This window comes from Protopterus annectens, chromosome 6.part0, assembly GCF_019279795.1.
Source record: "Protopterus annectens isolate FY-2018-M chromosome 6.part0, PAN1.0, whole genome shotgun sequence".
Lineage (NCBI taxonomy): Eukaryota > Metazoa > Chordata > Ceratodontiformes > Protopteridae > Protopterus > Protopterus annectens.
Window position 1 is genome coordinate 333,934,140 of NC_056737.1, and position 23,820 is coordinate 333,957,959.

The 23,820-nt window shown below is 42.7% G+C and overlaps 1 protein-coding gene across 1 annotated transcript in view; it reads left to right on the plus strand.

Annotated features, from left to right (window-relative positions):
* Positions 1 to 23,820, plus strand: part of SNX6 (sorting nexin 6) — a gene marked incomplete in the record, with an annotated part of 1,213,439 nt that overhangs the window by 247,445 nt on the left and 942,174 nt on the right.

Here is a 23,820-nt window from a genome sequence, read left to right on the forward strand (position 1 = left end):
ATGGAAGAGATTTTTATTTTGGACTGCAGCAAAGAATTTGGAGATTTCTGAGCCTAATTTGAGTGTGGCTCTTCAATATCTTACTGAGTTATTGGACAAAGGTTTGTCTTTCTCTTCCATTAAGATTCATGCTGCAGCAATTTCAGCCCACTATGATTGTGACCCACCATTGTTTTCACATCCTTTGTTCAAGCAATTTCTTAGAGGGCAAAGAATATAAGACCCCAATGAGCGCCTACTCCTGCTTGGGATCTCAATTTTGTGTTGGAGAAACTTACTCTACAACCTTTTGAGCCTCGGCTACTGCTGAACTGAAATACTTGTCATGGAAGACTGCTTTTTGTTGGCCATTACTTCTGCAAGAAGGGTTTCTGAGTTGCAGGCCCTTATGGCGGTTGAGCCTTTTTTTGTTTTTTCATAAGGCTAGGGTATCATTACGCACTAATCCTTCCTTTATGCCTAAGGTGGTTTCTAGTGTGGCTTTAAACCAAACTATTCATTTGCCTACTTTTTATGCAGATCCCCAAAATAAAGGGGAAAAGATTTTGCACACTTTAGATGTACACAGGCAATTGCGTTATTATTTAAGCAGGACTAAGGATTTTAGGCAGTCTCAGCAGTTGTTTGTTTCTTTTGCTTTGAGTTCGCAGGGCAAGCCTGTGTCAAAACAAACTATTTCTAGGTGGATTGGGTTTTGCATTGCATTTTGTTATTCCCATCATGGCAAGGAGATTCCAGCTGGGATTAGGCCTCATTCCACTAGGGCTACTGCCACTTCAACAGCATTTCTAAGGGGAGTGGCAACTAAGGATATTTTGGAGGCAGCTACTTGGAGTTCAGTGCATACTTTCTCTAAGCATTACCACCTTCCTCTCTACTCTAAGTCTAGGGCTGGTTTTGCCACAGCTATTTTGCAAGGCATGTTATCAGCTCCTGCTTCCTTATGATTTGCCAGCCTCCCTTACCTCTGCTTTGGGATTCTACCCAATAGTTAGGACTGCAGCAATGTGGAATGAAGAACATAGTACAGTTTTGTACCTACCATAAATGTAGATGTTCGAGGATCCACATTGCTGCAGTCCAATTTACCCTCCCTCCTTCCCCTCTGTGTTTAGGGGTGGTTGTGTAGGTGAGATTATATTCTGGTACCTTTGTATATATTGTATATATTTTTGGTGCAGGTATGTTTGGAGTTTTTGGTTTTGGCCTTGTCTTTTTAGGGTCTTCTGACATCTGGGGCAAGAAAAGACTGAGGATATGACGTCGGTCATGCGCATTAGTACCCTGACGTACTGACGTCAGTCTAATGCGCCGTGACCGACGTCAGCCATATACTTTGGTATTCGGGCCGACTGGACAGCGGACTACCCAATAGTTAGGACTGCAGCAATGTGGATCCTCGAACATCTACATTTATGGTAGGTACAAAACTGTACTTTTCTTTTACTCCCCCAGCACAGACCACTTGCTATCCCTCCAGTTTTAGACATTGTGGATGATGATGATTACTTAGAATCTAGTCTAAATCCAGGTTCTATCCAGATTCTCTGCCTCCTGCTCCAGCCAAACCAGACAGATGATATAGAGTGCCTGACTCGCACAAATTCCTTTACAAAAACCCTGTTGCTGACCCAGAGACAATCTCCCAGGGTCCCAAAGGGGCTAGGGTTCTATGGCTAAAAATCCTGTACCCTCTGAAAGGGACTCCAGAGCACTAGATAGGTGGGGGAAGAAGATTTACACCTCAGCTACTCTAGCTATGAGAGCACTAAATTGTCAATTTCACATGCTGAAATACCAGCAATTCCTAATGTCTCAAATAAAACAAAAGTTGAGCATGCACCCACAACAGTCTGAATTCAAGGAAATGTAGGATCTGTTGCATGCAGCTGAACAGCTGGGCAAACATGCTTTACAATGTGGATTTGATTCCTAGGAAGCTTCCTGTAGAGCAGCTGTTACTGGGTCTGTTATACGTAGGCCTGCTTGGTTAAAGGGACAAACTCTGCCTGATCATGTTAAAGCAAAGTTACTAGATGCACGCTTACAGCAGGATGTCTTATTTGGAGTTAAAGCAGAAGAGATTTTAAAGAAAATGGAGGATAAGGCAAAATCTATGCAGACGGTCAAAGATTTCTTACAGGTACAAACCCACACTTCAGCAGAAATTGGCCAACAAAAAATTGGTCCTTTCCAGCTTCTGACAGACCACAGAGGGGTAAATACAGATGCCCAAGGGGCAGAGGTCAAGCACAAATCCCTTACAAACCTCGCCAATGGGGCTCTGCAACACAGAAGGGAGGAGAAAACAGGTCCCAAACTACTAGAAGACAAACACAATGACTTATAATAACACAATAAACCTCAAACTGCCAAGCAAAGCTCTCTTGGCGGCTCCCTTGGGAGGAAAATTAGCTCTTTTTGCAGACAACTGGCGCATCATCACAAAGGACAAATGGGTCCTAGACATTATCTCACAAGGATACAGATTCCATTTCCACACCTTGCCAATGATAAAAGGAATGCCAAACCGGCCACAAAATCAATGGGCAGAGGCACAAAAACAAATTACAGCTCTCATGGACATGAGAGCCATTCAACTGGTACCTACACAGGAGCAAGGCCAAAGATTTTACTCAAGGCTCTTTCTAGTCCCCAGAAAGGACAATGCTTGGAGACCCATTCTGGACCTTTCGATTCTAAACACCTACTTGCAAGTACCCAAATTCAAGATGCTAACACTACAGCAGCTTCTTCCCATGTTGGGCAAGAAAGCTTGGCTAGTAACGTTGGACCTCAAGGAGGCATACCTGCATGTCCCTATCAGACAGAATTGCAGAAGATACCTCCGTTTCGTTGCAGGTTCAACCCATTACCAGTTCGCTACACTGCCCTTTGGCTTATCTACTGCGCCCAGAGTCTTCACAAAATGCCTGGCACCAGTAATTGCATACTACAGACAGAGGAATTCAAATATACCCATACCTGGACGACTGCCTCATCCAAGCAGAAAGCAAGGACATTCTCTTATAACATCTGGCTTTTGTAAAACACTTTCTAAGTTGCCTAGGGCACACAGTAAACGAAAAGAAATCAAAACTAGTGCCCTCACAAAATATGACATTCCTGGGTGCCAACTTGAATACAACGGCCCAGATGGCTTATCTGATGCCAGACAAACAACTACAACAATACTTCAAAATATTGGCAACAAAGACCCAGCTCCCTGCAAGAAAAATTCTGCAGGCCTTGGGCTTCATGTCATCTTGCATACTATTAATACCATTTACAAAACTGCATATGAGGAAATTACAATGGTACCTGAAAAGCGTATGGACTCAACACAGCCACAACTGGGAAACAATGATACCTCTCATTCCCTGCCTTCAACAGGAGTTTCTATTGTGGTCACAGGCATGTCACCTCAACAAGGGTCAGCCTTTCACCTTACCCCCAGCCAGGCAAACTATGACAACAGATTCATCGGACTATGCCTGGGTGGCACACATGGCAGGACAGTGCGTTCAAGGCATATGGACTGCAGATCAAAGAAATCTGCACATCAATCAAAAAGAAATGCTAGCTGTACAGAATGCTCTGACAGCCTTCAAGGACCTCTTACATCCAGGACAGCTTATAATAAGGACAGACAACACCACAGTAATGTGGTACATAAACAAGCAAGGGGGTAAACACTCCTACCCTCTATGCAGGCAAGCAATGACCTTGTGGAACACAGCACTGGCTTACCAAGTTCAATTTCAAGCTCAATTCCTGCCAGGAAAAAAGAACACATTGGCAGACAACCTAAGCAGGAACATCATGGATCCCCACGAGTAGAAACTGGATCCACAAGTATTTGCAGTGATGACTCAAAAATGGGGGCGCCCAGACATAGACCTGTTTGCCAACCCCCAAAACTATCAGCTATCAAAATTTTGCACCAGGACATTTCACCATCAAGCTTGGAAAGTGGACCCACTCTTTCAGTTGGAAAATGCTAACCGTATATGCCTTTCCTCCATTGCCCTTTCTCACAAAGGTGCTGCTGAAAGTCAGGATGGAGAGACCCCGAATGATACTCATTGCCCCAGACTGGCCACGCCAGCACTGGTACCCACTACTAAGGAACATGGCCCATGGCCCACCATGGATTTTACCACAAATTCCTCATCTGCTCACACAGCAAGACAGTCAGATTGTACACAGCCAGCTCAAAACCTTAAATTTGGCTGCATGGCAAATCACCTAAGCAACTAGCCAGCTCCTCTTTCACAAGCTGTTATGGATGTCATTCTGGAGGCCAGAAGGCCCAGCACCAGGAAAGCCTACTCAGACAAATGGAAAAGATTTTGCTCCTGGAACCAAGCTAAAGGCCAAAATATCCTTGAGCCGGACATACCTCAGATTCTACAATATTTAACTGAGATGTTACACAAAGGACTTTCTTTTTCATCTATTAAAATCCACACCTCAGCTATTTCAGCTCATTACAACACGGATCCTCCCTTATTTTCACATCCACTTCTAAGGCAGTACTTCAGAGGGGCCAAAAACATTAGGCCTCCCAGGACAGCACCAAAACTAATTTGGGACCTCAACTTTGTTCTGGAAAAACTTTACGCTGCCACCTTTTGAGCCAGCTTTCTCAGCTGATTTAAAGTTTATATCATGGAAGACTGCCCTGCTGCTAGCAATTACTTCAGCCAGAAGAGTCTCAGAGCTACAGGCACTAATGGCAGTAGAGCCTTTCCTCCTTTTCCATCAAGACAGAGTTTCTCTACTTACTAACCCCTCCTTTATGCCAAAGGTGGTATCCAGTGTGGCTCTAAATCAAGCCATCCATTTACCCACCTTCTTCCCAAATCCACAGAACACAGGAGAAGGACTCCTGCACTCCTTGGACTCCTTGGACATTCACAGGCAACTATGTTACTACTTGGATAAAACTAAGGTTTTCAGAAAATCTGACCAGCTTTTTGTATCCTATGCTACAGCATCACAAGGAAAGGCTATCTCAAAACAGACCATTTCCAAATGGATAGGACATTGCATACGTTTTTGCTACACCCATCATGGAAAACCAGTTCCTGCTAGCATAAGGCCCCACTCCACCACGGCAGCAGCTACATCTACAGCCTTCCTCAGGGGGGTGCCAACCAAGGATATTCTGGAAGCTGCAAATTGGAGTTCAGTACACACCTTCACCAAACACTATCACTTACCACTTTACTCTAAGTCTAGAGCTGGCTTCGCCACTGCAGTTTTGCAGGGCCTTCTAGCCTCCTCTAACCCTGTTTGACTCCACCTCCCATCCTTAGCTTTGGGATTCAACCCAAGTGTGATGACTGCAGCAGGGTAACACGATGAACATAGTACAGTTTTGTACCTACCATAAATGTAGATGTTCGAGTGTATACCCTGCTGCAGTCCAAGTTACCCTCTCTCCATCCCCTCTGACCTAACTGAAACCTTTCAATACCATAAAATCTGATGCAACCTTTGTGGTGTATTTGCTTATAGCTGGAGGGATGTTTTGCTTGAGCTAAACTTTTATTATTGGTACTATCTACTGATCACCTTTTGGTGGGGGGGGGGGGGCACCTGACATCTGGGGCAAGATAAACTGAAGAAAATGGCGTCAGATGCCTCTTGTATACCCCTGGCGCACTGACGTCAGGGAAGAAGTTACAGCAACCGACGCCGGACTAAGACTTTGGAATTCGTGAAGAAAATGGTGTCAGATGCCTCTTGTATACCCCTGGCGCACTGACGTCAGGGAAGAAGTTACAGCAACCGACGCCGGACTAAGACTTTGGGATTTGGGCCGACTGCGGGACCGCCTGATGACAGGATAACCCAAGTGTGATGACTGCAGCAGGGTATACACTCGAACATCTACATTTATGGTAGGTACAAAACTGTACTTTTCTAATAGTTGTCTCCTTTGTTTTTCTTTATCTCCTTCTTGACCTGTGTTTCCAGTTCTTGTCATTTGAGATGCCATATTTTAAAGTTCTTAGTCTGTTTTCTGTCTTTAAAAATTATGGATTGATCCCCATCCATCCATCCATCCATCCATCCATCCATTCATTGGCAGCTTCAGTCTGTGCATTAGAAACATATACTCAACTGTTCTAGTTAACCTTTTCCTGTGGTTTGGCCTTGCGTGGTTCCTTGGCTAAGTACATTCATTTGCTGCACTGATCAGCACTCCATTTTTTCAGCACTGTGCCTTTGCGGGAGATGTTTGTCTTTGAAATAGAGGAAGTGAAAGATCTGACTTCCTCAGGCCCTATGTGCTGATTCCCCTTTCCTTTTTGTTAGGGTACCAATGAACAAAATTCCGTATCATCAGTCCACCTCACCCTCAGAAGACTTCTGTTTCAGGGAGACCTACAAGGGAGTGGTTAAAATGGTAAATTTTAGAGATCACAAACTCTCAAAAGAGCAAAAGGAAGCAGAGGGTTATGTCCATTCCTCCTGCTGTACAGGTCCTTGGGGATAGTTTTGAGAACATCTTTCTGGAGCCAGATTTGCTACACTTTTCTCAGGGTTTTTCAATCCAGTCACAAACATAATTGAGAGAGACCTGGATGCAGCATTGGAAGGGAATGTTACATAGCATATCCAGTAATGGACATGGTTGTATGCAGCATAGTATGGGTGCTAAGTAGCACCATAGCTGAATACCCTCCCCGAGCACAAAGACAGCTGGGTCTTTGGATGTTTAGAAAGACAGTATGTACACCCCCATTTCTGGGTATAAGTGCCACAAACTGTCAGACGTGTTACAGTGCCAAGGGGACATCTTCAGGTGTATGAGATTATGCTACGTAAGTCATGTAAGAGAAAATGCAACATCAGATATGGTTATGATGTCACTGATGCTTGTGCAGGGAGCACAAGTACAGGTAAATAGGAAAAGGAGCCTGGTTGAGAATGTGGCAGCCACCTAATTACATCAAGCAGTGGCTCTTGAAATCTTTGTTCAGTAAGAACTACTTTAAGTAGGCTCCTTTGCAAAAGTGTGTGTCTGTGTGTGTCTGTGTGTGTCTGTGTGTGTCTGTGTGTGTCTGTGTGTGTCTGTGTGTGTCTGTGTGTGTCTGTGTGTGTCTGTGTGTGTCTGTGTGTGTCTGTGTGTGTCTGTGTGTGCACACGAGGTCTCCAGTCCACTACATAGCTGTTTCATCATCCATTCCTTAAATTTAGATGCAACAGAACAGAAAACAGTTAAAACTTTACAGTGCCTGTTTTATCTGGGAAGAACTAGATAATCACTTGTAAAATCTGTGCCACCTTTAATAAAAAGGTACTCCATCAGGGAACCCAAAATGTGAAGACTTCCTTTTGAGCAAAATACATTAGTGATATTTAGCCTAGAAGATGTCTGCCATTTTTTTGGGGGGGGAGGGCACTTTTATTACTTCATAGGCTGTCCTAGAAAGAAGAGTGGCTTGAAAAGGTAAAGAAGTCCAACATTAATTAGTCTAGGAACCCACATGCAGTGGGGGACCTTGGTGAATCCCACCTTTCCTGATGAGGCCTGAGGACACTGGATTTGGGGGACATTGTTATCCACCTCCATTCCTACTGCCTTTACTTGCAGGCAGATCTGTGGAAACTTCACTTGCAAACAGCCAAGCCTCCAATGAAGTGAACAGGAGTTCAGTGTTATGAGTGTTACGGAATTTAAGACTAGGTTTGTTATGGTTTACAATCACTTTGAAACGTGCAGGATATCGAGATCCAAATGTTCGAAGTGCAGTTTGCAAATGTGCATAAAAACGAGCCAAAAACTGATACTCCACAACCGCGAATGCTAGTATGCATTCGCTGTTGTGAAGTCAATGTTCTGCTTGGAGATGACACTAGAGTGGGGATCGGGAATTGTACTAATTTCCCCACTGTAGTGCGATCGCTGAGTTTGTGTATAATTAGGGAGTGTGGGGGGGTGTAGGGGGGCTTGCACCCTGCAAAACGTTAGTTGGACATGTCTGGCCAGTAAGGTATGCTGGGTAATGTCAGCTATGTCAAAAATGGACTTGACATTACCGGTTTCGTCTTTGTGCCTTTCCGATGTTTGTAATTTCAAGTTTGTCGAGTAAGTCATTACTCGATGGAATGCCTTTCAAGATTTTGATAGTAAACAGTTTGTTATAGGGTAGTATTTTAAGATGGTCCAGGTAGAGTAAAGCTACTCCACCACTTGTTCTGGTAACCAGGGAGTGAAATTTCAGACTCTAGTATATGGGGTTTTAGTCATGTTTCAGTTATGGCACGGATATCTGCTTGTTAGAAATCCAGGCGTGGAGTTCTGAAATGTATTGTAATTATTACGAGTATTTAGGGAAATTAAGCTGTTTGGGTGAGTTTGAGGTAGGCAGGTTGGTTTTTGATGGGTTTGGTGATGATGGTGTGGACCATGTTTTGGGTGCATGGTTGGGCTGAGTAGGAAGAAGTTTTTTTGGCTGGGGATGAGTTTGAGGCTGTGTGTGTGTGTGTGGGGGGGGGGGGGTGTCAAGATGGGAGGAGGGGCCGGGGTTGAGATAAATACCCCTACAGAATAAGAGAGAGAAAGCTGGATAAGTTTGTGGGGGAAACTTATTTTATTTTGTTTTGGTTTAACTTTAAGAGCTAGTTTTAGTTTTGTGTGGTAGGTGTTAGGGTTTAGTAAATTAATTTTGAAATAAAAGATTAGGTGAGTTATATATATATATTGGAAGCGATTAATGGTGAAATGGAGTGATTTGAATGGTTAGAGGTTAAGCAGCTTGTGCAAGAGTGAGTGATGTATGGTAATTTGTAAGGTGCTAAAGCAGGAAGTGTTAAGGATACAGTTATGTTTAAGAGAATCGTGATGTGTAGGTTTGTAGAGAACAGTGAGAGGAGGTAAAACTCTTAAAAAGTATAGGAGGAGTAAGTAAATGAGTTGAGTCGACTGAGTACGGGGGAGAAAGAAAGCTGGAGTGCTTAAATGCGGACTTAGTTGTTTGGGGGGGTTGTATTTGAATGCCTGGGGTATGTCTGTGTATATGCTTTTAAGAGAGGTGGGATGTAAATGGAGCTGTGGGAGGAGATCAGATCCGATTAATGTAGTGCCATGAGAGGAGTGGCTGGGGAATTGGGGGTGGGAGAGAAGCATATTGGGAAATGGTCCCAACACCTGCATAGTCTGAACTGTTTTGCTTTAGAAGCACAGGCATAGCCAGCTTTTAGGCACCAGCGAACCCTGCGGTCGCTGGGGGCCCCCTGTTCCTTGGGACCCCCCAACCACAGCAAGTTATCTTATCTTGATATTTTGTAGCATGTCTGTCAAACGAACAAAAGCTAATACAACAATCTTGTGTACTTAATAAACCAGCTGAGTAATAACTGTTATTTATATCTCCTTTAAAATTCAAAGATATCTCCGGTTGTATTAACAGTGTTTTATCAAGTAACAGGCTTCACAATTCCATTAAATATTTTACCACTAACGTAGTGCCGCTAGCTTAGATAAACCCTACTGGTGGACGTTCTTTCCACTAAAACTAACAACATAGCCATCTTTAGGTACTTGCAATACCTGTGGCTGCAGGGGGACTTAATCATCCTTGACTTTGGGGGGGGGGGCACAAAAGCTGTTGCTGGTTGGGGAAAATGAAGAAAAAATTTATTAATTTCCTTACTATGGTTTTTAACGTGAACAGGGCTGTGATATGACCCTAATAGGATAAAGCTAATGATGAATGTGAGCAAGGTAAGCACTAGAAAGATCAAGAACCCAGAGTGACTGATCTTAGTGCAAACCATGGATTTTAAGAAGAACTGATGCGTCCAAGTTTCAGGAATGATTTTCTCTTTCTGGAAGTTTTATAAGTACTGTCAGAACACCAGATACTATAACTCTCAACTTCTTTGCTGAAGAATTCAGCCATTGCCATAAATAATAGCAGAATAAAGGCTCAAAATCCGAAACGTCTTGAATATTATTCCATTTTCCTTAAAAAGTTAATAGAGTAACACCTTTTGTATCAACATACATTTTTTTTGGACAATAAGAACTATAAAACTCTGCCTGGATTTATTGATTTTATGTAATCCTGAATGATTTATCAGCAAATCAAACTTTTTTATGACGGACAAGAGAAAAATTGTAAGCAAAATGTGCGAAATCAGGGACCATGACAGGTATGCATTACTCCTCAATGAGGTAAATAAAAGTGACTTACCCCTGCTGTTTGATGACTGCTAAATAGCATTCACTGATCTGGTGTGGCAGTACCAGTGTTGCACAATGTATTGGTATTTGCTGAAATAAGTACAAAACTGATATTTGTATGGCTTGTGTGTATCTAAAAAATATCACTGACTATCTGTAAACGCACCAAATAATGCCAAGACGTATACATTATTCTACTGGGTATCGGTAAAAAATGCAGATAACAAGGAATTTTGTTTATTTATATATTTATTTGACATTTGTTATTTGGGAAAGTCCAGCTGGGTCAAAAACCCATTTTCAGCAGAGGCCTGGGGAGAAAAGCTCCACAATAGCAAAACATTAAGAATATACAAAGCATTGTATTTAATTTTCAAATGTATGGCATAAAACATATCACAGAACATTCATACGCTTAGATTTTGTAGAAGTTCAGTGGCCTCCACTCCCCAAACTGTATTAAATGGATTCAGGGAGCTCCCTTAATCATTTTTGACTGTGTGTGCGGGGGGCACAAAAGCTGTTGTTGGTAGGAGAAAAATGTATTAATTGCTTGATTATACTCTTTAACCTGAACAGGACTATATGACCCTGTTAAGATAAAGCTGATGCATACCTCTGCTCTCATATTCTAAAACCAGCCCTGCTCAGATGTGTGTGTTTGCAGAAAGTTGCTGTCGGTTATATGGGGGGGGGGGGGTTGTGTGGTTATTGCTGCTTTAATTTTTATCAAAGTCAAACTTTACAGGTGTGCACAGGAGGCCATTGTAGCTTGTGTTTGGGTTGAAGACAAGTGTGGCCGTTGTTTGGTTTACTTTCCTCACAGACATCAGAGGTATACAAAGATTATTACAGTTTGTGCAGGGGCAGTGTATTGTCTAGGAGCAACAAAGTAGAATACATTACTGTAATCATTTTTTCACTTTCCTCACAATTACCTTAATCTTAATTTCTGTTCAAGACATCATTGATAAGATATTGTAAAAAGAAAAAGAAAAACTTTAAATTGCATTTCAGAGCATACAGAACATTACGGCTTATTGAAAAAACTGAAGAGTAAAGCAAAATGTGAGAAAAGGAAGTAAAAAAAGTAATGTGCATGGTGTGGGGACCCCAAGATGAGAGGACTAGAGGGTGTCTGTGTGGGGGGAGGGGGCCAAAACGGTAGGCCTAGGGCTCCATTTCACCTAAGTCCAGACCTGTACATAGAGTTGTTGTATCACTGTTGCAAGTAAATGCCAGCAACTGTAAATCTCCATTTGTGAGATGGGCCAACATAGTGTGGTACACAGGCCTGTTGTAATGCAATAGTATTGTAGCTACAGGTCAGTCTGTGTGTACTACAACTAAAAGTTTGCAGTATGAACTAAAAGGTTGCTTAGAAGGGGTGGCAGTGACAAGGTGATACTTGGACAGGAAGTGTCTAGGGCCCCCAAATTAACATTTGCTGGGGCCCCCCACAATGCTAACACCGGCCCTGAGCACAGGGGTTATGCTACTACATCAGAGAGCAGTTACAGTAGAACTGTTTTGAAGGAGTGAAGTACTTCAGAACACAGAATCCTCTGACAGCTACAGCTAAACAACAAACAAGTAGAGTGCAGGAAAGTTTGCAGAGAGGAGGGGAGCAAACCAAATTCTGGCTGAAAGAGCAGCAAAAAGTGTAATTACCTGAAGGAGGAAAAGGCCAGCCAGTCGTGCAATAAATATTGTTCAAGATTGTAAGCATGGGTTCTGTGATAGGACTCTGCATTTGGACTAGTATGAGACAACAAACAATAACAAGTAGAGGAGCAATCCACTAGAAGTCTTGAATGACTGATCAGTGGCCCTAAACACCACAATGGTACAGTCTGAGATCCCTGCTGAAACTGAATCTATGTGAGCTAAGAACTCAGGATGTGTGAGTTGTGTTTAAGCTTCTTTTTTGTTAGTAGAAAGAGCATTTCAGAGAGAAAAAGTCCTGTATTTAGCTTAGTTCAGGAAGAGGGAACATAGTGTCCTGTACCATTGTGAAAGAAACAAAGGGATAAAGAAATAAGAATTTTGCGGCAGTCTGCTTTGCCTTTTTTTTTTTTTTTTTTTTTTTTTTTAAGTAAGGATACAAATGGTAGTGTATTTTGATCTTGCAAGATATTTTCTTGAAGTTAAGCATTAACTATTCATCTGAGAAGTAACCAACCTGAACAGAAGTAAATAAAAATAAAATTCCATAATATGAAAGATGGAGTGTGACACTGTTTTGGAGCTGTTGGAATGCCATCATTTGCATGGCTTGTTTGGAGAGCTTTCAGAGCCATTTATTCTTTACTAGGAACAGCATTGCTACATATCTTAAAGCCTAGTAGTAACTTCTCTTGATCCAAGGCTGGCCTTACGGATGAGGCCTGTTCGTTGCATCCATCTGCTAGTGTTGTATGTAGACTGTTTGTTTAGGGTGAGATTAGGGATCTGTGTTTGTCACATGTCCAGCTTGTTCTCTGGACTTAATGGTATTGAATTCTTACTGCAGAAAGGGTGCAGTTTGCCATTTAGATGGCATCAAATTAAACATTTTTTTGGTATGATTTGATTAAATCATCTTTGCCCTTGCTTTATTGGCTTACTGGATGGGATGCTACAACTATGTGGCTTCATTGCCTTTCTTGATATCTGAAAGGTGATTTTGTTTGTAGATGATGCTGACAATTGATGCGTTTCATCTCTATGTCGAAAATGGAATAGTTTTTCTGTGTCTGTGACATTTTTAATTTTTGTGGCACTGTCTATTTTCCTGCTTTTGAAGGTCTGCTTCTCTTTAGGCAAAACACAACGTTTAACAGTGACTGAAATTAAGTTCTGTTCTTGCCTTGTAACTTTGACTTTTAATCCTTGAGATTAATAAACTTTTGATGCAAAATAAAATTAACCTAACATTTTATTCAGTGTTTTCCAATTGCAGCTTTGTTTGCTTGTTAGTGTAGGTTGCAAACTTGTTCTAGGGTGAGCATTTTAGTTTCTGATCCTCTGACTTGACTGATTCAACAGGATGGTCTTATTGTAGCCATCCCTGTATTTTCTGACACCTTTGAGGCTGATACTTCAGTAACTAATTTATACTTCAGTAACTCATTTTCTTTTTTGCACTTTAATGGGGTTACTATCACTAGGCAAGTGGCCTCTTGTTGGGGAGACCCGATGTGGCATTCATACTGACTAGGGAACATTTGGCCAGGCACCAGTGAACTTTCATACTCTTTGATAAGTACTGCGGGATCTTTTACATAAGCCTGAGCTATCACCAACTCCACTGTACATTCAGAAGTGCAGCACCCCCATATGCTGCACTACAGTATCTGTATTGGGAAAGTTTCTCCAGCTACCTGGTTTAGGAATAAAAGTCAGTCTTCTGCACCAAAGGCATATGTGCTTCCTGATGAACTACTGAGACTTGTTTCCTAGTGGTAGCAGAGGTCCAGCGGAGGCTTGTAAATTTATTATGAAATCTATCTTACCATAGTGGAAGAGATTTTGCACTTGGTGCAAGGACAGTGGTTGCATAGATTCTGGTGCTGCCTCTTGGTGTGATAGATAACGTGTTTCTTGCTTGCTGCATGGGTCTTTCTTACTCGCCTATTAAGACATCTTGCACTTCAAGCCTTGAGCACTGTTTCATTGATGCTTCTTTCCTGGAAGCCTCTCTTAATTTCATGTACATCAGCAGCATTATTTTTGCAGAGGTTCTTCATCTTAAGAAAGAAATTTTGCAGCAGTTTGAAATTTGTTTTGACAAGGAATGATCCAGTCCTTGTTTAGTAGAAAGTTCTTGTCTGACAGCAAGCACTACAGCCCGTGGATTGAGAATTTTGGGAGATGTCTTGAAAACCTTGTATACAGCTTCTCTTAAGGGCAGGGTGATGCTTTAAGTTTCCTGTATTCCTAAGGTTGTATCAAATGTGTTGAATTAGTTGATTCAGCTGACTCTCTGTTATTCTCTGAAAAGCTGATAAGCATAGGTTAACACCTGTTTGACCTCAGAAAACATCAGTTAGATTTATATTTGTAAGAGTAGAGTTCAGAAAGACTGAGGAGTGTCTTTGGCTCTGAATAAACCAGTCGCCCAGTTAGGCAAGCAATTAATTTCCATTTGGCTTAATCCTGTATCATGTTTTGTTATAACTTGATGGGTAAATCTTTTTAGAGTGTTCTTAGTTTGATCACATTGAAGTCCATCAACTACTGTAGTTTTCTTTAAATGGGTGTCCACTTTAAATATTTAAGTAGCGATCTTTGGTCTACCTTGCATACATTTACTAGACATTGCAAGTTTAGATTCTTTCTTTTAATGGAATGAGTGGTCATCCCAGGGATGCAAGGTGGGGCCAGCAACCACTATTTGAGTTTATAGTGTGATAATTTGGTATTCTCTTCAGACAGTAAAGAACTGCAATGAAGGCATAAGTAGCTGAAATGGAGATCCTCACCATAATAGTAGATGTCTGTCCATTTCATGTCTTCACAGTATTTGCTCCCTGTCTTCATCCCGTTAGTATTAATGTATTATTGCCATATTAAAGTAATGTGACCTGTAGGATTTTGGCATAAGGTTGGATCCCATCTAAACCATAAACCAATAGCTTGCTATCAGACAAGAAACTCCACTACCTCTGATCCACTTGATCCCCCTAAGATACCTACTAATATCTCACATCTCTCCACTAAAAGGATGCAGCTCTGATGTTCTTTTGTACTACATTTCGGTCTTAGAAGCCTTCTTAACAAAGTTCATGAATTCTATGCTGCCCTGGCCCTGTACTCTCCTGACATAGCCATAATTACTGAAACGTGGCTCAAGCCACACATAAAAACTGAAGGTTACTTCCTGCTGGCTACAGTCTCATCAGAAAAGATTATCCAAACATGGTGGTGGTATTGCTATGTTTAAGGACCATCTCAATCTAGTTCAACTCACCACTTCACCACCACAATTTCCCACAGCTGAAATCTTACCTACATGTCAACCCTCAAAAATCCATTATTATGATAGTTACCTACCTTCCCCATGCAAATAACCTCACACTCTATGAAAACATCCTAGAATGGGTCTCCTCTACTTTTTCTCATGAAACTATAGTACTCTGTGACTTTAATCTTGACTGGCTTGCCTGTATCTCCAACACCCCCATCAATTTCATTAACCTGTATGACTTCACTCAAAATATCTCCCAACCGACACGCATTGACAGAGTTACCAACAAGCATTCTTTACTTGACTGGATGTTCATCGTGCATACAGCTGCAGTCGTAACAGATGGGTTCTCCTGCCGTCAGGCGGGTCCTCGGTCGGCCGAATTCCAAAGTCTAGGTCCGGCGTCGGTTGTCGTTGCCTCTTCCCTGGTCAGTGCGACAGGGGTATAAAAGAACCAGCCGACGCCATTTTCTCCAGTCTTTCTTGCCGCGCGGTGCCTGAAGCAGAAGCAGTTCGCAAGTGCCGGTCGGCCAGCTCTTGAGATTACGAATATTTTGCAACCGAAGTCTTCTTGAAAGCCAAGCACCCCGTTGGGGAAACTTTTCTTGTGTCAGACTAAGTTAATAATTGCATTTCATGTGGGAAGCAAATACCGTATAAGGATTTTCATTCCCTCTGCATTCCTTGCCTAGGCCCAGACCACGACGTCTCGGCCTGTTGTTTTTGTGCTACATTCAACAGACACACCATTAAGCGTCGGGCGGAGTTCGCCCAACACTATTTTGGCAAAAAATTTAATTACATTATGTCGTCGGATACTCCGACTCCAGTTTTGAGTAAAAAACGCAAAGATAATGACCGACATACGAGGTCCGCGGCTTCTACCGACACCACGCCAAAGCCGACTACAGGTGGTCCGATTCTCAGTTAGGCGCCTACGCAGCCCCTGACTACCGATGACACTTCATTGGCGGTGTCTACTGTACCCGAGGTTGCAGGCTCTTCGGCCCACACCCCGACTACCGATACCGAAGCCACTCTTGGCGGTGAAACTCAGAGTTTAGACAGGTCTGCCACCTCTCAAGGTGTCTTCAGGCCTTCCTCTTCTTTTTCCATCAAGGCTTTCACCAAGTCTAAAATAGCCATGCATACTAAGAGACAAGCTCCACAGGGCCCTTCTCAAGGCCCCATGCCTAAAAAGCAGCCATGCATACTAAGAGACAAGCTCCACAGGGCCCTTCTCAAGGCCCCATGCCTAAAAAGCAGATGCTCAAAATGGCTGAGGATTTGATTACTCTTATCAGGGGTTCTCAACCCCCCCCCCGGACAAAAGGCCCAGAGTGGAGGAAGAATCCCCCTCCTCGGACCAGGCCTCCATTATTTCAGAGCATTCTGATGACCAGGAGCATTCATACTCCCCTTTTGAAGATTCTGATGCAGAGGAGTCCATTCCCTCTGTCTCCCCCCTTGAGAATTACTCTTTTGGGGAAACCTTGCATACCTTGAGGGAACACTTCCACTGGGAAGGCCAAGAGTACTCCGACTCCAAGAAAAGGCTTAGGGATTTTCTCTTGCTCCCTCAGCACAGGCCTCTGGCTATACCTCCTGTCTTAGACATTCTAGATGATGTGTATTCGGAGGCCTGCCTTAACCCAGACTCTTTACCTCCAGCCCCAGTCAGGCCTGACAGGTATTACCGGGTTCCTGACTCACACCAATTCCTATACAAAAGCCATGCGGCTGACCCAGAAACTATCTCACAGGGCCCCAAGGGAATTAAGGCCTCCACTGCTAAAAATCCATTACCTTCAGAGAGAGATTCCAGAGCTTTAGAAAGGTGGGGGGAAAAAGGTATACACCTCGGCCACCTTAACCATGAGGGCATTAAACTGCCAGTTCCATATGTTAAAGTACCAACAGTTTCTGTTATCACAGTTGAGAAGCAAAATGTCACAACCTGAACAACCAGACTTGAAGGAGTTGCAGGATTTGATGCATAGTGCAGAACAAGTGGGTAAACATACCTTGCAATGTGGTTTTGATGCTTTAGAGGCCTCATGTAGAGCTGCTGTTACAGGATCAGTCATACGTAGACATGCCTGGCTCAAAGAGCAAACCTTACCAGATCATGTCAAAGCTAAATTACTAGATGCCCCTCTGCAAAAATATGTATTATTTGGTGTTAAAGCTGAGGAGGTATTAAAGAAAATGGAGGAAAAGGCTAAATCAATGCAAACAGTGAAAGATTTCCTACAGGTGCAACCTCCACGTTTCAGTAGAAATTGGCCTTCCAAAAATTGGTCCTTTCCAGCCATGGACAGACCCCAAAGAGGTAGATACAGGCGCCCGAGGGGCAGAGGGCAATCTCAAGGATCGTTTATAGGCAGACAGTGGCAAGCTCCTACACAAAGAGGTGGTGAGGATAGTTCACAGCCATTCAGAAAGCAGACCCAATGACTTTCCCCTTTGCATGCCAAGCAAGGCTCAAATGGCAGCACCTTTAGGCGGAAAACTAGCATTATTTTCGAAAAATTGGCATATTGTCACAAAAGACAAATGGATCCTGGACATTATAAACAGAGGCTACAGATTCCATTTTCACACCCTTCCAAAAATGAGAGGCATGCCAAACCTGCCACACAATCAAAGGGCAGAGGCACAAAAACAAATTTCAGATCTCATGGACATGAAAGCTATTCAAGAGGTACCTACACAAGAACCAAGGTCAAGGTTTTTACTCCAGACTATTCCTGGTACCAAGGAAGGGAAAAGATTGGAGACCTATTTTGGACCTATCCATCCTAAACACATTTTTACTCGTGCCAAAATTCAAGATGCTCACATTACAGCAGCTTCTTTCCATGCTGGGCAAGGAGTCTTGGCTGGTAACATTGGACCTCAAGGAGGCATACCTGCATGTCCCAATCAGACAAGATTGCAGAAGATACCTCAGATTTCTTGCAGGTTCAACCCATTATCAATTCTCTGCATTGTCCTTTGGCTTATCTACTGCGCCCAGAGTATTCACGAAATGCCTGCCATCAGTAATTGCCTACTGCAGACTTCAAGGGATACAAATATACCCATTTTTGGACGACTGCGTGATCCAAGCGGACAGAAAGCACATACTTCTGAAACATTTGGCTTTTGTAATAATGTTGTTGAATTCTCTGGGATACACAGTCAACAAAAAGAAATCAAGGCTAATACCCTCTCAAACAATAATTTTCCTGGGTGCCAACTTGGACACAAACACCCAGATGGCCTACCTCACGCCAGAGAAACGGGGGCAACTAATTCAATACTTCAGAAAACTAGCAAATTTCACCAGGCTGACTGCAAGGAAAATCCTGCAGGCTCTGGGATTCATGGCATCTTGCATCCTACTAATCCCATGTGCAAAGCTGCATATGAGGAAACTTCAATGGTACCTGAAAAACCTATGGTCTCAACACAGCCACAGTTTGGAAACAATAATACCACTGATTCCATGTCTTCAAAAGGAATTTCTGTGGTGGGTTCAAGCATGCCAAAGAAACACAGGTCTCCCATTCTGCAAGCCTCAAGCAAATCAAGTCATCACAACAGACGCCACGGACTACGCCTGGGGGGCGCACATGACTAATCGGTGCATTCAGGGCAAATGGTCCCAAAAAGAAAAGCACCTACACATCAATCAAAAGGAAATGCTAGCAGTAATAAATGCTATTATAGCTTTCAAAAACCTTCTGCATCCAGGTCAACTATTGATAAGGACAGACAACACCACAGTAATGTGGTACATAAACAAACAGGGAGGAACCCATTCATACCCCCTGTGCAGGCTGGCCATGTCTCTTTGGAACATGGCTCTGGAATTACAAATCGAACTTCAAGCACAGTACTTGCCAGGCAAGGAAAACACGCTGGCAGACAACCTAAGCAGAAATATGACAGTTCCACACGAATGGAAGTTGCATCCTCAACTTTTTACAGAGATAATTCAAGCATGGGGAAAGCCAGACATAGATCTCTTTGCCTCCCACAAAAATCACCAATTGGCAAAATTCTGCTCAAGGACCTTTCATCCACAGGCCCGGAGAGTGGACGCACTCTCTTTCAGTTGGGCAACAATGACAGTTTATGCCTTTCCACCTCTTCCTCTGCTGCCCAAAGTTCTATTAAAAACCAGAGCAGACAGACCAAAGATGATTCTCATTGCTCCAGACTGGATAAGACAACACTGGTACCCACTCCTGAGGAGCCTGACGCATTCCCCACCATGGATCCTACCTCTAATGCCTCTTCTGACTCAGCACAGCTTCAAAACTCTTCACAGTCAGCTGAAAACACTCAATCTGGCCGCATGGAAGATTCCTTAACTTCACAACAGACCCTACTCTCCAAGGAGGTGCAGGATGTCATTTTGGAGGCCAGAATGCCTTCTACTAGAAAAGCTTACTCCGCAAAATGGAAACTGTTTTGTGCCTGGAATGAGAAAAAGGGCCAGAATCCTGGAATACTGAATTTACCTCAAATATTACAGTATCTAGCTGAGATGCTAAGCAGTGGACTTTCATTCTCCTCCATTAAAATCCATGCCTCAGCCATTTCTGCAGAATACAACACTGACCCTCCTTTATTCTCTCACCCCCTGTTAAAACAGTTCCTCAGAGGGGCTAAGAATATAAAACCCCCAAGGAAACAACCAGTACCTGCTTGGGACCTCAATTTCATTCTAGAAAAACTGACCTTGCCTCTTTTTGAGCCAGCTGACTCAACAGAACTGCAATATTTGTCCTGGAAAACAGCCTTCCTTCTGAATATCACCTCAGCTCGCAGGGTTTCGGAACTACAAGCCCTCATGGCTGTGCAGCCTTTCAGCATTTTCCATCAGGACAGAGTTTCCTTACGAACCAATCCGTCCTTTATGCCAAAGGTGGTATCCAGGGTAGCTTTGAATCAGGCTATCCACTTACCTACCTTTTACCCTAACCCTCAAAACAAAGGGGAGAGACTACTACATTCCTTGGACATCCACAGACAGCTGTGTTATTATTTGGACAGAAGAACAAAGCCTTTCAGAAAATCAGAGCAACTCTTTGTGTCCTATGCTACAGGAGCTCAAGGGAAGCCAATTCCCAAACAGACAATCTCAAAATGGATAGCCCACTACATACACTTTTGTTACTCTTTTCATGGTAAAACTGTACCTGCAGGCATCAGATCTCACTCCACAAGGGCCACAGCTACCTCTGCAGCTTTCCTCAGAGGGGTTCCTACCAAAGATATTTTGGAAGCAGCCACTTGGAGTTCTGTGCATACCTTCTCCAAGCACCATCATCTACCATTATACTCCAAAACTAGAGCAGGCTTTGCCACTGCAGTCTTGCAGGGCATCCTGGCTCCTCCTAGTTCCACCTAGTGCCTACCACCCCTTTTTTAGCTTTGGGATTCTACCCATCTGTTATGACTGCAGCTGTATGCACGATGAACATAGTACAGTTTTGTACCTACCATAAATGTAGATGTTAGAGTGCTAATACAGCTGCAGTCCAGGTTTCCCTCTCTCCTTCCCCTCTTGGGACAGGCCTATTGGCTAACACCTCCTCATAAAACCTGATTGGGGTATTCATTTATGGTGTATTTGCTTGCAACTCCTGTTTTTTGATTATATTGCATTGCATTATTACATAAATTTATGTATTGCCTTCCTTCTGGGGGCACCTGACATCTGGGGCAAGAAAAACTGAAGAAAATGGCGTCGGCTGATTCTTTTATACCCCTGTCGCACTGACGTCATGGAAGAGGCGACGATAACCGACGCCGGACCTAGACTTTGGAATTCGGCTGACCGAGGACCCGCCTGACGGCAGGAGAACCCATCTGTTACGACTGCAGCTGTATTAGCACTCGAACATCTACATTTATGGTAGGTACAAAACTGTACTATCTTAAATCCAAAAATAGCTATGTCACAGGATGCCTCCCTGATTCCCTAAGTGACCATTTCCCAACCCATCTAATTAGAAAATGCACCCAGAGTATCAACAGGTTTACTTATCGATCGCAATAAAAACAGTTCTCCCCCTCTCTATTCAACACCCTCTTACGTGAACATGACTGGTCTCTAAAAACCCTACAACTGGATCTTGCAGTACAGTGTTTAAATAATACCTTCCTGCAAGTACTCAATAACATTGCTCCAATCAGGAAAATTCATACCAAGTACAAACAACTTGCTCACTTAGACCAATTCATGCTAACTATGTACAGAATCTCCTTACTAAAATAAAACCCTGTACTCTTGCTGCAGATCCTACAAATTGCTGTTCCATCCATCTCTTAATCTATATCTATTCTTAATTGCTTTATCTCCAAACAGCATGTCCCTTCTGTTTGAAAAATATCCCGTATCATACCCCTCCATAAAGGAGGTTCCTCTACTGACGTTTCTAACTATAGACCTATAGCTATTCGTTCCCCACTTGGCATAATCTTAGAGAAATGTCTACATAAACAGATATTAAACTACCTCCTAAATAACCTGTTAACCAATACTCAGCATGGCTTTCGCCCCAAACATAGTACTAACACCACACTTAAAAGTTTTACCAGTACTGTAAATTGCCTTAAAAACAAAAAACACCTTATCTCTGTTACCTTCCTGAATATGTCAAAACCATTTGACGTAGTATTTCATCAAACTCTTCTCAACAAACTTGCCACTCTTAATTTCATCTCTGAAGCCTTATGCTGGTTTTACAGTTCTCTCTCTAACCGTAAACAAGCCAACTTATGATAAAAATAAGCTTTTCTCCCTATCACCCATTAGTGTTTGCGTCCCACAAGGCTCTGTCCTGGGCCAACTTCTCTCTATTATTTTTACAAATTATCTGTATTCTGCAGCTAAACCTGCCACTGTCATTCAGTACGCAGATGATGCTTCACTTGTCTTCTCTGCCCCCACCGTAAACGTACTGCAAGAAAAAACCCAGGCTGCCCTTCATAGTATCTAAAAAATACCCCATCAGACCACCAACTAATTTTAAACCCAAACAAAACCAAACTTTTATGGTATTCTCCAATGCCTCCAAAAAAAAAAAAAGCACACCAATGCATCTATCTATCTTTGGCTCCAGTGGCACTATAATTGAACCCATGGAACACACTAAACTCCTCAGTGTTATCCTAGACAGCAGCTTAAAATTTGGCAGAGATATTGCTTTAACAATCAAAAAAAGTTCATATAAAACTTGGTGCACTGTATAAGGCTAGACCACTTCTAACCAATCATGCCAGAATTACTACAGCCAGGACTCTCCTCCTATCCACCTTTCTCTACTGCTCACAAGTTTTTGCGAACCTTCGTAAATCTGACTTAAATAACCTCAGCTCTTGTAATAAAATAGCTAAATTTGCTGCAGACCTTCCCCATAGATCTCATAATAGTACCGCCCTACATCAACTCAGCTGGATTGAACTCCCCAACTTACTAACCCTCAACCAGTTAACAGTAGCCCATTCCGTTATTCATAAGCCTGACTACTGCCCAGCCCTATCTGACCTGGTTCAACCTTAGTACTCTAACCTTACCTCATTGAGGTCGGCAGATAAAATACTGCTCAAAGTTAACAAGACCCACAACTCTCATGGCGACTCATATTCTCATACTATAGCTAAAGCTTGGAATTCTCTTCCACAGTACCTTCTATCCACCTCCGAGACCCACAAATTCAAACGGCTCCTAACAGAATATTTCTCAAACCACTGGCTATGCTCCTGCACCTCCTCTGGTAAGCAGTTCCACTCTGCTTCTCCATCTCTACTTTAAGATTATTCTCTGCTCCTAACCAACTTATAGCAATACTACACTCTTTGGCCAAATAATAAAAGAAAAAAAAAGAAACCAGAGATGTTTTTTTTAGGTGTCCTTCACAGTGTAAGAAAGTTTTTTACCTATTGACTGTTTTTGTTTCTTACACTGCACATGGCGAGCCAGCAATTGAACCTGAATGACCAACTCAGAACATGCAATATTTCTAATCTATCGGGAGACTTATTGAACCCGCTTTTAGATCTGAATTTGGGTAATGTAGCTGCTTCCACAGTTGTTGCATCGGTTCCTGATAATAATTTTAATTGTATATTTCGGGAAGTGGAGAATGCAGCTTACCAGCTCAAGAGACTGCAGTGGCAACGCTTCCATATGGAAGCGTGCTTGCACCATCAAATTGTACCTCGAGGTATGTGAGTGAAGTGTTCACCCTCATATGGGAACACTTATCCGGATCTGCTCGCAAAATGGCAAATTATAAATCTTGAAACAAGTCAAAAATACATGAACTTGCTGATAGAATTTTTCAAGCCGGAAGAGAAAAGGATGGCAGCGATTATATCAACTAAGCAGACTGAATTGGAAAGCTTAGAGCTGCATGACTCGCATCTGAATAGCCTAGAACAACTACAGATTAACTTGAATGCTTATGAAGCGAAGCTAATACAGCAGAAGGTTAAAAAGCTAGCCCGTGACCATCAGGATTTTGTGAGAGGCCATATCTTTGAATGGCCGAGAGAGGAATTCAATAATAAGGGGTGGGGAGCTCTACCACCACATAAGGAGAAGATACCTTTTTCTAGACCTAATGGAGAAGTGATTACTCATGTCAGTTTAACTGATCTGGAACCT